Below are 19,084 nucleotides of genomic sequence, written 5' to 3'. Positions count from 1 at the left end.
CAAACCCATTATATGTACAAGGTTTTAAAATATTTCATCTTAAAGCTTACAGAATGGCAAACTCAACTGCATTAACATTTGACCTCTGTCTAGTGCAGGTAAAAAGATATTAAATATTTTTATGATATTCATTTATATAGATATGATTTTCACATTATTCTAAATATCTCAACAACCAAGTAACTCAGACAGAACTCCTTAGTCTCATATGAAAGTTCTCTGCTAGATAACCAAAATGCTGCTGACTGTATGTGTGTAACTTGAATGGTTGCTGAGATATTGTATATTGTTTATAAAATATTACAAATGTAATAATTACTGTGTTTACTATGACTTATAAAATTCAGTTTAAGACCTAGATCCTAAAGAATACTACCACTATAAAAATAGTTTGTACTGAAGGGTTTGCCATTTATACTTCTTTCATAACCCCTATGGGTCCAGAAATATGAACATTTGTTTGAAATGTGAGGGCATAATTTGATTCTGTCAAAAGGCTTAGGCTCTGCCCATTGGAAGTTACAGTGCAAACTTCCTGAGCTCCGCTGGAGTGAATGCAAAGTTTGTCTGAGTAACTCACACACACACACACACACACACACACACACACACACACACACACACACACACACACACACAGCATTAAATAAAGTAAATGCAGCAGCTCTTAACCTGAATAAGGCTCTTAAGTAATAAGTAAATACTTAACGTAAATAAAGTAAAACGCAGCAGCCGACACTACTTAATGTAAGCAGCTCTTAACCTCAAACAGCATACACACTACTTATAAGCAGTTCACAGTTGAGCCATTTAAAATGAAGCACAATGCAGCTCTTATTTACAAATAATAAAATGCAGCAGAGTTCACAGTTCAGCTAAGTGCATCTCTTAAAAATAGTAAAATGCAGAGTTAGCCATTAAATAAAATGAAGCACAATGCAGCTCTTACAAATAAAGTAAAATGCAGCAGCCATCACTACTTAACGTAAGGAGCAGCAGCTCTTAACCTCAAAGTGCATACATACTACTTATAAGCAGTTTACAGTTCAGCCGTTTAAAACAAAGCACATTGCAGCTCTTACTTACAAATAATAAAATGCAGCAGAGTTCACAGTTCAGCCACTAAGTGCAGGCTCTTACAAATAATAAAAATGCAGCTGCAGAGTTCACAGTTCAGCCATTAAGTGCAGCTCTTACAAATAATAAAATGCAGCAGCAGAGTTCACAGTTCAGCCATTAAGTACAATGACCTGCACACACACCTCTTAACTTGCCAAGTTAAATAAGTAAAATGCAGCTTTTACAGCCGAATTGACCCCCTCACACACACACCTCTTAACTTACTAAGTTAAATAAGTAAAACACAGCTCTTACAGCTGGATTTACGCTGTTATCCGTTACTTAAAGTAAAATCTTAACTTAAATAAGTAAAATGCAGCCACTAAAATAATAAAGTAAACAGCACACATGCATAGTTTCTCCTGCATGCAGCTGTTAAGTAAAATGAATGTTTTGTTAAATAAGTAGCTGTTTAACACAATATTTCTGCCTGCAGCTGTTAAGTAAAAGAATTTTTTTTAACCTGGATGAAGAGCTGAGCTGGGGAAGAATGACGTGCTGTCAGACCAGTCTGCAGAAGCTGACAGCACAGTGCATGATGTCAGGAGTAAAAAAAAAAAAAATTCGGAAATGAAAGGAGCCAAGCAGGAAATCTTGGCACCCCAATATTTTGCCCTCAAAACAAAGGAGCAATTCAATATGGTTGAGAGGTATGGATCTAACCTTGGTTTTGCAATCTTTAGTACTACCTCTCTTTGAACCAGCAGCCACCTGCCATCTCAAATTCCTTTACTGGAAAACTTTTTCTAGTAGCCATCACTTCTGCCAGAAGAGTTTCTGAGATCCAGGCATTATGTGCAAAACCCTGTATATCATTTTTCATTAAAGACAAGGTGTCATTGAGAACTAACCCTTCCTTTCTTCCTAAGGTGGTCTCTGAATCCAATATTAATGAAACTATTAAGTTACCAGTTTTCTTCCCCAAATTTTCTAACAAAGGTGAATATTGCTTACACTTACTGGGCGTACATAGCCAACTATGTTTTTACCTGATCAGGACTAAAGAGTCCAGGAAATCAGATCAGTTGTTCATTTCCCTTTCTGCTCTAATGGTGGGACATGCTGGATCAAAAGTGACCTTATCTAAATGGCTGAGAGATTGTGTTACCTTTATTTATATGCATAAAAAACAAAAGTTACCTGCGCCTGTTAAAGTGCATTCAACCAGATCAGTTGCCATAGCAGCAGTTTTTCATTCTAAAGCTTCTATCGATGAAATTTGTGCAGCTGCTACTTGGGCTATGCCTCATACGTTTATGACTCATTTCAAATTGGATATGGTCTTCATGGGAAGAGCATCCTTCAGTTCTATGGTTCTCAGGAATATCCTTCCATAAAGCCACCTAGGGTATGAAGTATCTGGGGACTCTGTCCCATTCATCAAGAATGAATGAAGATTGACGATATCAGATAAAGAAGTTATGTACTCATCATAACATTCCATCTGTGTTGTTGAGCTTCATTCATTCTTGAGATCCCACCCTCCTTCCCCCTTGCAGATCACAGTGTAACGTGTGTGTGCTATGTCTTTAAGAAGCATGCGAGGCTGTGCGTGTACATATAAATTCCAGACACGTGCAATCCCTAGTGCCATTTTGTAGAAGCAGCCAGCGAGTGAGCGTGTATGATTGCAGTAGTTAGTTTGTATATAAGTTATTTAAGTCATAGTCAATAAGCCTCTATAGTGATGTGTTTGTATAGAATAAAGCTGCTTAAACAGAGCCCACGAAGACTATTCATGTAGCAACATGAAAGCAACATGGTATCAGAACCAGGATAGAAAAGAGAAGAACATTTAGAGCCATGAGATGAAAGACAAGAGCGAAGGTGAAACAGAGAGAAAACAGTAGAAACACAACCAGAAAGAATTGAAGGCAATGAAAAATAGTACAAATTATTTACTTGATGCAAAAAGAGGCAAGAAAGGGCATTACAGGGGCACAAACCACATTATCAGGCAAGCGAAAAGTACAAAAACATTTGATAACTAAAGAAAATGTTTAAGATAGAAGTATTTGACAAGACGATTGACTTTAAAGTACAAAGCGAGCATGTTTAAGGCAGAATGAGTGTGTTTAAGGCAGAATTGGGCATGTTTAGAGTAAAACAAGCACAAGAAAAGTATGTTGGCTGTAAAAAGGGCTTAAACGAGCAAAAAGAATATAATAAGAAACGAGAAAAGGGCACAGTAAGCAAAAATAATGCAAGGCGACTACTTGTGCTTGGGCAAAGTGCTGTGTTTGGGCATAACTACGATTTTGTATTGCATCAAGGGCATAATTAAAGTTATTCGAAGTATCTCAGAGTGTGTAAAAGTGCTTATAGTGTGTGCTTATTACTGTGCATTTATTAAAAAGAGTTCACTGTGTGCAAAGTGCAACTATTTTGTGTAATCCAGTCAAAGCATGGTTATTTGAAGAAAAGTTCTTGTGCTGGGTGTGTCTCTTCACAAAGTGCAGCCATTACAGAGTGCTTCTTGTACTACAGAGCTGTCTAGCAAGGTACCGCCATTTTGTGGACATTTCAGTGTATTGCATGTAGTCATTTGCAAAGTGCAAATACTTCAAAAGATGTTGAATTTGGGCAACAGAAGTCTGATTTATTCACATTGTACAGTTGCTTGATATGTTTCTCGCATTGATAAAAGGTGTTCCTTACAAAAAATTACAAGAGTATTACAGTGTTCGTGAATTGCTCAGTTGTATCATAAAGTTCTCAAATGTTTCTTAAAGTGATGACTTTGACAAGTGATGGAGTATTACTGTAGCATTCCTGCCTTTATCGATAAAGTTCCAAGCGATTACTTTAGCATTTCTCCCATTACCAATTTCGAAAGTAAATGATTTTACCATTTCTACCTTTACCAATTCTACAAGCATAGTGAGTAATGATAAATGACTTTAGCATTTCTGCCTTTACCAATGAAAGATTTCATAAAGCATTGAAAAGTCAGAGGAATTATTCCGCAAAGCTCCGTAAAGCATCGAAAAGTTTGAAAAGCTATTCCGCAAAGTTTTGTAATGTATTGATAACCCAAAAAAGTTATTTCACAAAAGCACAGTAAAGCATCAAGAAATTTAAAAAGCTATTTTGCAAAGTACAGCACAGCACTGAGAAATCTGGAAAGCTTTTTCGCAAAGCACAGTAAAGCATCGAAAAATTTGAAAAGCTGTTTCGCAAAGTGCAATTAAGCATCGAGAAGCCTGCGAAATTTATTTTGCAAAATCCAGTTATTTGAGAGTGCTATGAGGTTGTTCATTTGCACAATTCCGGTAAGCTTAACGAGAGAAAGTATAAGTACAGGGCACAAAAGCATTGAACAAATTGTGTTTATGCAAATTATTTATGCACATGTGTGTGTGTGTATTTGTACATATTTGCAAGACCTTTCACTGGTATGTGTTAATGTGGCACTCGGATTTCGAAAACCTCAACCACTTGTATTTGATCAGAATATTGCAGAGACCTGGAGAATATTTGAACAAGAGTACAATATTTTCATACAAGCAGCTTATGCAGATAAAGAGGCATGCACCAAGGCATTCATGTTGCTAAATCTAGCAGGATCTGAGGCAATAAAAAGAGAATGTTCATTTGTGTATGCACCAGCAGTGTATGACGGTGAAGGTGCAGACCACCATATTGTTGTGCAGGATGAATCAAGGGAATATCCAGAGTGTTTGAAGAGTAAGTTCAGAGAAATGAGCAACCCCCAGACGAACATTACATTAGAGAGGCATTTGTTTTACACAAGAAATCAGAAACTAGGGGAGACATTTGCAGCTTATATAACTGACTTGAAAAACAGAGCTAAAATGTGTCAGTTTGGTGATTTGAAAGATGAACTGACAAAGGACAGACTTGTATGTGGTATTAATTGTCCTGCAGTGAGAAATATCTTACTTTGTGACAGTGATTTCACATTAAGCAAAGCAACAAAGATTTGTCAGATCCACATGGTGACAGAAAAGCATACGATCATGCTTGCGACTGACAAAAGCATGGTTTCGGTGAGCTCCAGAGCAAACATAGATAGTATGCAACATGTGGCAAACAGAAACAGGCCTAAACATGGGCCAGCCACAGGGTTTCCAAAGAAGATACAAAGCTTTCCAGAAAGTTCAGGAAAAAGTGCAAGCTCCACCGCCACCTCAGTGCAACATCAACATGAGTCAGCAAAACCCAAGTCTAACTTTATTGTTAACTGCCACAATTGTGCAAATCATGAGTCTAAAAGAGAAGAGGGTTTAGCATATGGTCAGTAATGCCACAAGTGCAAAAAATGAAACCATTTCCAAGAGTTTTGCAAATCAAGTAAACCTCACTCAGTTGTAAAGAAAGGTCACACAAAAAAGCAAGTTGATCAAGTAGAGCCAAAACAGTCAGCTTTTTATGTGAATGGTGTATCAGTACTTGGAGAAAGAGGTGATGTAGTAAGCTTATTAACAAGGAGTGAAGTGTTTTGTATGGATCAATGGAAAATCCACAGAGCTCAAAGTAGACACTGGTTCAAAGTGTAATGCTATATCAGCGGGCACATTTGCAAAAGTGAGAACTAACGAACAACTCAATGTAACCAGCAGTGCGAGACTTGTTGCATATGGAGGTGAAGAAATTCAAACTGAAGGTTCAGTAATACTTTCATGTTATGTGGCTGAGAACTGTTACAACTTATTATTCTACGTAGTCTGATGGCCAGTGCAATCTTTACTAGGTCTCAAGACAGTTTGAGAATGAATCTGCTTTCTTTTGCTAAATAAGTTCATCATGTGAGTGCAGTTCCAAGTTCAAGTTTTTCCGAAGCCATTTTCTCAGGGTATGCTGCTGTTTTTATTAACAAATTGGGCAAACTCCCAGTTGTGTATTCTATGAAGTTAGATCCTGAGATCACTCCAGTAGTCAGACCAGCAAGAAGAGTTCCAATAGCAATGCAAAATAACGTTAAAGCTCAGCTGGATAAGATAGTGCAGCATGGTGGATTTGTCCAGTCACAGAACCAGCTGAATGAGTGCTGTTCATGGTAGCCACTCATAAGAAAGGCTCAGACAAAATCAGAATATGCATTCATCCTAGAGATTTGAACAAAGCACTAAAAGGCCATATCATCCAATGCGCACAGTTGAGGAAGTTGCAGCTCTAATACCGAATGCCAGTGTATTTTCTGTTTTGGATGCAAAGAGTTAATTTTGGCAAGTGATGCTTGATTGCAAATCCTCATTTCTAACTACTTTTGGTACTCCATTTGGCAGATACAGATTCCTAAGGATACCATTTGGAATAAATTCTGCAAGTGAAGTCTTTCAGCGTGAAATGAAACAAATATTTTCAGGTTACACTTGTGCTATAATAGTAGATGATCTATTAGTTGGAGGCAATGGCAAAGCAAAGCATGACAGAAAGCTCAAGAAAGTTCTAGACCAAGCACCTGAAGTAAACTTGACGCTCATTCCTCTGAAGTGCAAATTTAGAGTTTCAGAAATGACCTAAGTAGGACATTTGTTTACAAGTACAGGTTTAAGACCTGACCCAACCAAACAAACAGCTATTTTAGAGATGTCAGCACCAGATAATGTGCAAGGTTCACAGCGTTTTCTGGGCACGGTCAACTATTTAGGCAAGTTTATACCAGACTTCAGTGAGTTGACAGCATCTTTGAGAGGGTTAACACTCAAAAATGTTGTATGGTCATAGTTGGAATATCATCAGAATGTGTTTGATGACTCTAAGCAGAAAATTGCCAGCCCACCTACGTTAAGATGCCACGATGTGAATAAATCAGTTGTTCTTTCCTGTGATGCTTCAAATTTGGTCTTGGTGAAGTTATTCTTCAAGAGGGCAGACCAGCAGCCTATGCATCTAGGACACTTACTCAAACTGAGATGCATTATGCTCAGATTGAGAAAGAACTTTTGGTGATAGTTTTTGCATGTTCCAAGTTTCATGATTATATTTATGGTTGGAATATCTAGATTGAAACTGATCATCAACCGCTATTTACCATTCTAATGAAGCCTATGCATTCCACTCAAGAGAGATTACAAAGAATGATGCTCAGATTGTAAAAGTACAATTTCAAAATGGTGTACACTGAAGGTAAATTGTTCTATTTGGCTGATACCTTACCCAGATCATCTAGCAACAGAACAGCTTGATGTTGAAGCGTTTGACTTTGATGTAATGTCAGTGCGTAATGTTTCCACAACTAGACTTGCTGAGTTGAGAGATCACACTACGACTGATCCAATTTCACAAAAGCTTAGCCACTGCATCAGTGTTGGATGACCATCAAAACAATCTAGTGTATCACCTGAGGTGCAACTGTATTTTCCTTATAGAGATGAATTGTTGATGGAAGATGGCATTATTTTCAAGGGTCCTAAAATTGTTGTTCCTGCTTCCTTACAACAACACTATATTCAGATTTTGCGTTGTGGTCACCCAAGTTTATTATCCACAAAGTAAAGGGCAAGATAACTAGTATTTCGGCCTTCATTATGGAAAGACATCAATAGAGTTCTTTCTTCTTGTTCAGTATGTAACAGTACCCGAGTGCATTTGCAAAGAGAACCACTTTAGCTAAAGGCAATACCTGAACAACCTTGGTCTACTGTAGCAGCTGATATCTTTGAGTGGAATAATCAACACTACTTGGGTTTCATAGACTGTTATTCAAATTGGTTTGAGATTTATCTGGTACCAAACCTAACCCCAACAGCTGTTATTACTAAGCTGAAATGTCATTTCTCGGTCCATGGTAGTCCACACAAACTATATTCTGACAATGGTACTCAATTTACTAACCGGTTGTTTCAGAAATTTGCAAGAGAATGGGACTTTGGACATGTCACTAGTAGTCTTGAATTTCCTCAATCCAGTTGTCTAGCTGAACGAGCTAGCAATTAATTGAAAAGTCAAAGTGTGATAATACCGATGCATTTTTGAATTTACTTAATCTCAGAAACATACCTTGTGATGATATTCTTGGATCATCTGCTCAAAGACTACTTTCCAGACAAGCTAGAACTATGCTACCTATTTCATCAAGTTTGTTGCAGCCTAACTCTAAGAACAATAAAACCATCAAAGCTCAATTGTTGAAGAAGCTTAATATGCAGAAATCTAGTTATGATAGACCGAGGAGATTACTTCATTTGTCGATGGAAGGAGAGACAGTACGAATTCAGACAATGAAAGGTTTTGATCAAATAGGACAGATTACAGGCATCAGAGCTGATACAAGATCCTATTTGGTAAGCTCCAAAGGTGTGGTGTATAGGAGGAATCGCAGACATCCTCTTCATGTACCAGAATCATCATTGCAATCACAACATTGTATCTGTGATGCAAACTCTAAATCAAAGAATGAATTAGACATTGTTTCCAGACCAGAATGTGTTCAAAAGTCTGATTCTGTTCCAGAAAGTAATTTGAACATTCCACAGGTCAACCATTTTGCAGAAACTGGCCCAGTTGCTAAATCTGGTTCCCAATTTTATGTCAGGTGATATGGATGAGTTTCTAAGGCTAGTGTGAAATACACAGCAACATGGACTTGATTGTATGTATATGTGTACTTAGTATTGTATAATGCATATCTTTAAATTATCTGTGATTTCTGCATGCTAAATAATCTCATGACAAATTGCATGATCTATTTCTCAAAGAGGGAGGATGTAGATCAGAGTTTAACGTGTGTGTGCTATGTCTTTAAGTGGCATACGAGGATGTGCATGCATGTATAAATTCCAGACGTGGAATCTCTAGTGCCATTTTGTAGAAGCAGTCAGAGAGTGAGCATGTATGATCACAGTAGTTAGTTTGTATATAAATTACGTAAGTCATAGTCAATAAGCCTCTATAGTAATGTCTTTGTATAGAATAAAGCTGCTTAAACAGAACCCATGAAGACTCATTTATTCATGTACTAACACGAAAGTGACACCACTCCTGTAGATTTCCTAGGAGATCGAACCCTTGTCCCGGCTTGTCATAGGGTTTTTATCTTGAACATTGCTTCTGCTTACTATTACTGTGTACACTCTTGCTGTTATCTGCAACCTCGATCTGAGATAATGGAGAGAGGAGCATTGTGGGTAGAGTCTTAGCTTGAGAGGTTTTTGGCTGGTGTGAGCTGTATAACGACTGAGCCAGTTCTTAGGTTCAAAACCGACTCCCATTCGCCAAGAAGGAACGAAGATCGACAACATAGATGGAACATTATGGTGAGTATATAACTTCTTTTTTTTTGCACTTGTTCTGTTTCAGTAATAGTTAACAAAACTGTACTGCATTTATTTATTTGTTTCATTGAATATTGATGGTCTCTCTCTCTCTCTCTCTCTCTCTGCAGTTTTATTTTCCTCCCTCATGGCCAAGTGTTGTATTCGTAAACTTGGTGGCTTTGGAATTAGCCACCCCTTTTGTAAATTTGTCTTTGGACTCTGCTGCCATCCCCATCTCATTTGCTCACTCAACTGAGTACACTGAGATCATTTGGGAAGGACTACCTCATTGCATTTTTGATTTCAGACATTCCTACCAGTCTCATCTCATCAGCTCTGTCTACTGTGTACAGAGAGAGTATTTGGGAAGGCCAACTCCCTTAGTTTCTTAATCTTGAATTATCTTCTGTTTCCTCCCTCTCCACTTAACAAAAAAAAATTACACTTTATTCAGCTGCTTTTACTGTAACTGTGTTTTACCTACTTTATTACTTTATTTTACATTGCTGTGTGCTCTTAAGTGTTCAAGTGCTCTTATTCTGCTGCATTTATTACTGCTTGTTAGTAGCTTGATTAAATTTATCTGCTTTCTAAGTATCTTAATTTTGGTTTTAGCACTTGTACTTCAGGCCAGTTATTTTACATTTAAGAAGGTTTTTGTGGTCTACACTCTTGTGGACAAACCCTTATCAAAACCCTCTCTCCATAAGTCCACCAAGTATTCAGAACACTATGCCTGGACAATTCCCATCAGTTTCTCCTGCCAGCCTGGTCGACATGGGCATACTGAGACAGTGTAGCAACTGCTTCATATTCACTGACAGCCCTCTTCTCCTAACACATAATTCTTCTACTTGCGAGAAATGCATTTACGTCAGTAACCTGGAATCCATGCTCTCTCGCACCAGTCATTACTCCTGACAATGAGAAGATTGCCAGCACATTCACCACACTAACCACATCACATAGCCAAGCACAACATACACCCATCTGTGCAGCAGTCTTCAATAAAAACTTACCTAATCAGCAGAGACCTCCAAAACACACTCACAAACACTCCACGCACAACACCAAACACATCACACACAGCAGACAACACACCAGTGTCTCACAAACACAGACCATAAAGCATAACAACAAACCAACACAGCCCATAAGGCATAACATAAACCATACATACTAGTCATTGGTGACTCAATTGTGAGACACACCAATGTCCCCCTCACCAGGCTCGCCAATGAGAAGGTCATGTTCAGTTGTTTGTTAGGTGCCAGAATCCGCCACATCACGCACACACAAGTCTGTCCATAACAGGTAGAAGTATGACTCTGTCATTGTCCATGTTGGTGTGAATGACTTGAGACGTACTCCCTGGACTGTATGAAGGGAAACATGATTGAGCTCTCAGAGTATGTGTCCCAGGCAGGTATGACCCTAGCCCTAAGCAGCATCCTACCTTCACCAAGAATGATACCACAATACCAACAAAAAATAATTTACCTCAAGAATTGGCTTAGTTGCTGGTGTCTTTCCAAGGGGATCCAGTATCTGTCTGCCTGGGATGACATGGTTGACAGGCCTCAATGCTTTGCCAGAGATGGCCTCCACCTGCCACCCCTGGGATTCCAGATCCTGGCCAAGGCTGTTGCCTCCCCCATTGTGTCTTTTTTAGGCTATGTCCCAAAGACAAATCTTCCAACATATAAGATCTGTCAAAAAGCAAATTGAAGTTCATGCTGCTTAACGCTAGGAGCCCAAACCTGAAAATGCACTCACTGGAGGCTCTCCTCGCACTGGAAGATGCCCATATCTGTGCGGTCACAGAAACTTGGTTCAGGGCTGCAGAGAGCACCCAGGCCTTACCAGGCTGTACCTCATTCCACACATTCTGACCCCAAAATGAGGTTGGGAATACAAAGGGTGATGGAGTCTCTATCTTCATTAAGTACAGGCACACCTCCAGACTGGTTTGCCAGCATGATGCACTAGAATTATTCCAGGTGCAACTGACAGTTGGCAAGACACCCATCCAAGTTATAGCCAGCTATAGACCTCCCTCCATGACTCAGGACACCCACTTCTCCTACCTGGACCTACTTGACTCCATTAAGGTACCCCCTAACACACTGATCCTTGTTGACTTCAACTACCCCACCATAGACAGGGTGAACTATTCCTGCACTAATGCACTCACCCAACGATTCCGTGACTTCATCAATTCTAACACACTAGACCATCTTGTCTCATCACACACAAGGGGAGATAACATTCTTGACTTAGTTCTCACCAACTTGGGAGACTGCTGCACCACTTCCATAGTATGTTCTTCCCTGGTGAGATCAGACCATCGGTCTGTCTCATTCAAAGTTTCTATCCCCCCCAACTCCCCCCCAGCCGTAACCAGGCTAAAAAACTTCTCAAAAGCTGACTAAAACCTCTTAAGGGAGGATATCAGTAGCTTCACACCACCACCCCCCTCAGAGGATGCAGACAACTATGCTAAACAGTACGCCAATGGAGTATACAAGCACCTGTACAGCTACATGGACTCAGCCATACCCAACAGAACTAAAACCTGCTCCTGAAGGAAACACAAACCTGTCTGGTGGACACCTCTGTCAACAGCCTTTAGAACAAAAGGAACTGTTGTCCAAGGGTAAAAAAGAACAAATTCCAAGTTGGAAAAACACCCTCCTCAGCCTCAACAAGCAAAGTACATCATTAGTGAAAACCTCCAAAGCCAATTATGAATTGAAACTAGCATCCAAAACAAAGGAAAACCACAAAGCCTTCTTCACTTAAATCAGGAACTTCCATGGCAAAGCCCAGGTTTGTTCCGAATTAGTACTTAATAGTACCACTTACACTGATCCTGTTGACTTAGCCAACCTGCTAGCAGATAGGTTCAGTGCAGACTTCACCCCCCATCCCCCCCAAAAGCCCATTCGACATCCCGGATACTTGTCCCACACCTCACATATCCATAGATCAAGTGTTAAAGGCCCTATCCAAGGCAAAGAACACAGCTTTCAAGGGACCTGATAGTATCCCAGGCTGTATTCTACACCATCTCCAGCAAGAACTAGCTTCAGCATTGAGCACCCTATTCAACCACAGCTTAAGTACAGGCTTCATTCCAGCAGAGTGGAGAACTACGATTGTCATCCCCCTGCACAAAGGTGGTGCCACTACTGACCCTGGAAACTATCGCCTCATTAGCTTGACAAGTCTGATCTGTAAAGCCGTGGAGCATATTATTATGAATCTCATAAACAAGGACATAGGCAATCTCCAAGCACTTGACTTCACCCAGTTCGGATTTGTCAAGGGCAGATGTTGCCTGTTGAACCTAGTTGATCTCTTTGAGACTGTCACCAAGGCCGTGGATGAGGGAAAGTCAGTACATACAGCATCATCAAAAAGCTAACACAACTTGGTGTAAATCCTTATCTCATCAGGTGAGTGGCCAAGTGGCTCACCAATAGGACCCACAAGGTCAAAATAGGCACCTCCACCTCTAACAGCAGACCTGTCACTAGTGGTGTTCCCTAGGGATCTGTCTTGGAACCCCTACTGTTTGGCATCTAGTTCTCAGAGGTCCAGGCAAAGACAAAAGCCCTGTGGCCGATGAAGTTTGCAGATGACTGTAAGTTGGGTGCTGCCACTGACTCCCCAAATGATGTTAACATACTGCAAGAGGGTCTCACAGCAACAGATGATGGGTGCCAAAGTCATGGCCTTAAGTTAAACACAAAAAAAAGTATTATCATACCATTCAACAAAAAAATGGCCCCTACTGATTACCACATCATCGGCTACCCCCTAAGCACAACTTGTGGTGAGAGACCTGGGTACTCAGGTTGACAACAATCTCACATTCAGCCATCATGTAGCACCAGTGGTCAGAAAAACCTTTTACTTGGTGCATCACATAAGAAAAGAGATTGCATCCAGAAAAAGGAGGTTATTACCTCTCTGTACTACTCCCCCATTAGGTCAGTAATTGAATATAATGCCCTGTTTGGTATGTACCTCTCCAAACACCTGCACCAACTGGAAAGGCCACAGAAATAACTCACAAAGAGAATCCATGCCCTCCAATACCTGTACTATGCAGACAGGCTCAAATCACTATCACTGTACTCGGTATTGTACAAATTGCTCAGATGTGATCTGTGTCTCACCTACAAGGCAATATTGGATCCTGCCCTACTAGAGATGCTCCATATCCAAGTCTAACTCCTTGTGCATTACCCGCTCGAAAGGCCTAAATCTAATATGCAACATCAACAAAACCTGCTGGAGAGGCAGGTTTTTTCTCCCAGTGGCTGCCCTGCCCCTGGAATAGACTTCCTATACATATCAGACAGAGTACCTTGCTGACCCTCTTCAAGCGCAACCTTAATGAGTGGATGGGAAAACACAAATTTGTCCCAGATGTTCCACCTGTGCCCCTCATTGACAGGGGTGACAGGTGCTGACTGAAGTTTCTTTTTTGGGGATAAACTCTTGGCTAGATTTGTAAGGGCCCCAGGGCCATTAGCCTAGTAACCTGTTTTGACTCTATGAGGATAGGGCACAGCACTGTTCCCTGTGGTACCCACTAATTACAATTTTACATTCACAGATGATACCAGGAAGTCTCACAAGTTCTGATGTGCTAAGTGGACAGTTTGCAATCCAGTAGAGAGCTTAGTTGTTACATCAAGTCTATCTAAATTTTCAGTTGTAGCAGCATGATAGATATGGTTGGAAGCCTTAGGCAGGTCAACATAGGCAGTATGCATGGGGTGACTACTGACCACAGTCTCTGTATCCTTTTCAAAGAATCTTTCTAGGTTAAGAAGATAAAACTTGCCCTTCACAAAAGCAAACTGATGGAGATTTAGATCATTTAAGTTGTTTATGTCTACATAAATAAGTTCTGGTATGATCCATGGCTTTGCATGTAATACTGGTGATTCTGTTGGACCTATAGTTACTCAGGTCTGCAGAGGGTCTTTCCTTATGTATGGAGTATAACTGGCTGTTGTCTAGGCATCAGGTGCAGACACTATGGATAGAATGAGTTTGAACAGTTTAAGCAAAAGCTCAGCTATGTATTCTTTGCACTGATGAGAATGCCGCCTGTTATCTTGCGTGGTCTATTATTTTTAGCCCTTGACAGAGGACTCTTAAGATTTGTTCCAAGGTGATTTTGGGGAGATTACATTTTCAGGGTTAGTGGTAGCATCAATGTGTGTGCACATAGGTGGAGTAAAGTTAGCACTAAATTTGTCTTAACAGTATGTCAGCATTCTTGAGATTGGATTGTGTAATATAATTATGAATGAGCTTAGTGTACTATTAGGTATTGTTATTTAATTTCCTGATATAACTGTAGGAAGGATTTATAGTTATCTTTAGTATCTTTAGCAACTTTAATCTCTTGCTCTTCTTTACATTTTTTAATACTGCTCTTATCCTCTTTTCAGGCATGTTTCATTTTGGTCTTAAAGTAGGGGGATGGGGATTTTTTTACAACTTTTTATTACTTTCATTCGTTTGTTATACAGTTTATTGATACAGAAGTTTCAAAAGAGAAATATATTCCTGAATTTGCTATTATATTTAACATGGATGGATACCAATTTTTCTGTGCAGTTGTTTAGGTGCTGGTAAAAGTTAGAGGTGAATATGACAGCCATCTAAGTTGACCCAGTTTGTGTTGGATTGTTGAGGATTTTGCATAGATCTTCTACAAGCTGAAGTAACTTTACTCGGGAGATGTCCATAAAAAGGTCACATTTTGGTGGTAGGATGGTACCACTTGGCCTGACATTGAAAAAGACTGATTTCTAGTCAGATTAACCAGGGATGTGGAGATGCAGGACAGGCTATTCGAGGGGGCTAAGCTGATAAGTATAGAGTGAACAATATTAGAGCCCCTAAAGGGTAATTTTTTAAAATTTGTTCCAGTGTATTTTTTAAAGAAACATCATTATTAAATTATCACTTATGACATAAGCATTCATACATTATGTAAATGAAAGCAAACCATATTAACATAATCTTAGTTGCAAGTATTATGCATCACAAACCATACTGACATAATTTTAGTTGCAAACATTAATTATACATCACTTATAATCTACCCAATAATTGTCAGTCAGACATTACATAGCTCATTCAAATCCTGTCTTCTTTTAAACCTCACTCCTCCCCTGTATGTATTGTTCCCACAATTCCCATTTTTTTCTATGTAATTTGCTCCTTCCCTTTTCTAAAATCCCATTTCCATTTTTTTTATCTCTGTTACTATATTCACTACTTCTAATACAGTTGGCTTAGACTTTGATTTATATTTTCTAGTGATTGCTTTTTTGGCAGCCACTCAGCAAGGTCTTACTATGTCTAGGCAATTCTGATTCTATATCATAGCTCAAAAAATTATTTCCCTAAATACACCAATTTGCTCTTCCAGTATCTCTGATAGTGTAGTCTGCAGGGAATCTTTAAACCTTGCCAACTCATTACACTCCCAGTAAATATCTTCCCTATTACCTCTTTCTTCCCCATCATACTTTCAACATTTGCTGTCTACCTGAGGAAAAAAATTCTCTGGAGTCTACTTGGGGTATAAAAATACCTATGTAAACATTTCCAAGCAAAAATCCTAAATCTTCTAGATTTTGTTGTATATTTGGGAGAAATACATATATCCCCCCTCCCCAGTTGTTTCTTTGTACTTGCTTATCCAATATCTCTTCCCAATCTTTTCTAACCTCCTTTGATTGGTTCTTTTGGTTATTGTGCAATATTTTATATACTCTACTAATTATTCCTTTTTTAACAGCAGCTTCTGTTCTAGATTCCACTAAAAACTCTACCAGGGCTGGTCTTTCATTTAGGACCTCCCTATTTCTTTCTCTTTTCCAATACACTGATATCAATCCTTGTTAGTGAAAGCAGTCTCTAAACTGCAGTCTAAAGAAATTCCTGGTGTCTCCCATTCTATTACCTTTCCCTCTGTAGTTATTTACTCCCAATATCTTGGTTCCTTTGCCAGTTTTCTCCAATAAATTCCATCACCCAGTTGCCTGTTGTCTGTATCCCTATTTGCAGTCATCCCTATCGACAGAATCTCCTTTCTACATTCGCATGTTGGCTTAGTTCGTAGAATACTTTCTGCTACTTTATGAATATAATATTCTGTATGATTATTGTTATTCTCTTTAGAGATCTGCATCCAAAATCCCAGTCTCTCTTTGTTTCTTGAGCTTCCACCCTATTTCATCATCATCCCATTCTACTTTGAATTGTAGTTTTCTGCTTGTGCTACATATAGGAGCCTTAACTGTGTAGCTCTGAAATACCCCCTCAAAATGGGTAATCCTAATCTGCCTTACTCTATTGGAAGAACCAGTTTATCCCACTTGACTCTTACCATCTTCCCCTCCCAGATAAAATCCTTTAGCTCTTTTTTCAATTGCTATACACAACTTCTCCTCTGGTTGATAAAAAAATATGCCTTACCTGTGTATAACACTAAAGGGACTAAAAACATTTTAACTGTTTGTATCTTACTATTCATATCCATATAAAAGAGCTTCCAATTTCTCAGTTTTTGTATTATCTTTTGTTTAGTCTCTTCCCACATATCCTTAGCTGCCACACTGGAATCATTTTTAGCCCATACTCCTAAGTACTACATTTTATCATGTCCCCTTAAATATGGATATTGCTGAACCAATTCCTGTGTGGGAACATAATTTGCAGCTATTGTCTTTGTTTTAGCTCCATTACTTTTGTACACAAAAAGATTTGAAACTGGCTCAAAATGTTCCACAGCACTGAAATGTCCTTGTCTGGTTTTACCAGGTATAAAATAATATCATCTGCAAATAGAGCCAGCTTTTCTTAACTACAATACCAATTATATCCTTGAATTTCTGGGTATCTTATTTTGTTTGCCAGTGCTTCTAAATATAATGTAAATAACAAAGGGGAAAAAGGACACCCCCCTACCTAGTACCACTGCTCAAGTAGAAATTATCAGAGAGGAACCCACCCACTTTAATTTTAACCTCCGATCCTTCATATATCCTCCTAATCGACCTTAAAATCTTATCAGGGAATGCAAATGCTTCCATTACCATGCTCATAAAGCACCAACTTTCTCTGTCAAATGCATTCTCTGCATCAAGACCCACCAACAACAGTGATAATTTCTTATATTCTGCTTCCTTTAGGATCATCAGTGTTCTGTTAATGTTGTCAAAGTTTTGCCTCCCCTCCACAAAACCACATTGATCCATATCTATCAACATTAGCATCACATTTGCCAATTTTGTAGCCATTATAGACATAAACACTTTATAATCAAGGTTTAGGATTGAAATGTGCCTGTATGAAGCCGGATCTGATAGTTTTTTACCCTCTTTAGGTATTGCAGCCACCACTGCTTTCTTCTAGGATGTTGGTCCTTCTCCTCCTCTTAAAATACTATTAAACAAAACATTCCAGATCTATCATTTTTCCCCTCCTAGCTTCCAGACGTCCACAGGAATACCATCTATTCTTGGAGACTTTCCTGTGGATTGGTTATATGTCACCATTTTATCTCATTCCCTCCTATCCTAACTGTTAGTAATTAAGCCTCATCTACCTCTGACCTTGGCATATTTAATTCTTCCATAAACATTTCCATTTGTATCTTTTCTTGATTTCCATGTTTCTCTGCATTATACAGACTTTCATAGAATTTCCAATTTTTTTTAGTACTTCAACATGATCTCTTGTTATCTTCCTTGTTATAGGCTTCCTAAGCTTGGCGGCAGCCCTTTCTACTTTCTGCTGCCTGAGTCATTATGCTAAAAGTTTTTCTGCTGTACAGTTATTATAAAAAAAAAACAATTGCTTAACAGCAATCTTTCTAAACTCATGCTTATTATCAAAGTAATCCCCTATTTTCTTCATATCATTCTGCAGTTTCTCCTCTTCTTCTTCTGTGAGATCCCCCCTATTATGCAATACTTTACAATTGCCATTCCCTCTAAATAATTCTTGTTTATTTATTTAACATTTGTTGACCAGGTTATTCCAACTGGGAAGGCACCCTTTTTTCAGCGGAGGCCTGAGGACAAAAGCTCTAGTTGTATAAGTAAAAAGACACATGATATAATATGACAAAAGAAATTAAGAGTAACAGTAATAACATGCAATTACATACAAGCATTTAAAAAGAAGTATATTCTGGATAATCTGTAACATTTCTTCAGGGCCGAAAGCTTGAAGTATGGCCTATTTCTGGAGTAAGAGCAGGATTAAAATAAAGGTAGGTAACAGATGGTGAGGAATGAGGTGGGAGGGAGAATTTAGTGGAGAGATAATGAAAAAAAGAATTAGAGGAAGGAGGGGTTACTTATTCTTACTTGTTACTTCTTAACCATATCTCTTTTTCTTTTATTTACACCATATTTTTAAATTATACTTTAATTTTATCCCACTCCCTAGATATATTTTCAGAAGAAATTCCTGTCTTCTCCAATAGCTCCTGAATAATTTCCACTACCCAATACTTAAATTCCTGTCTTTTCAACACTTAGGTGGAAAAAGCTCCAGTGTCTCATTTTTATTTTATTACCTGTGTTTTTGTTTTAGTTATTATTGGTGCATTATCTGACATAGTTATTGGGTACATATCACGAATTTCAATTAAATATTCAATTAAATGCGCATGTTCCTATGAAATGTAAATTCTG

This window comes from Protopterus annectens, chromosome 9.part0, assembly GCF_019279795.1.
Source record: "Protopterus annectens isolate FY-2018-M chromosome 9.part0, PAN1.0, whole genome shotgun sequence".
NCBI classification, from domain to species: Eukaryota; Metazoa; Chordata; order Ceratodontiformes; family Protopteridae; genus Protopterus; species Protopterus annectens.
The sequence above is the reverse complement of the archived record's forward strand: the minus strand, read 5'-3'. Positions refer to the sequence as shown.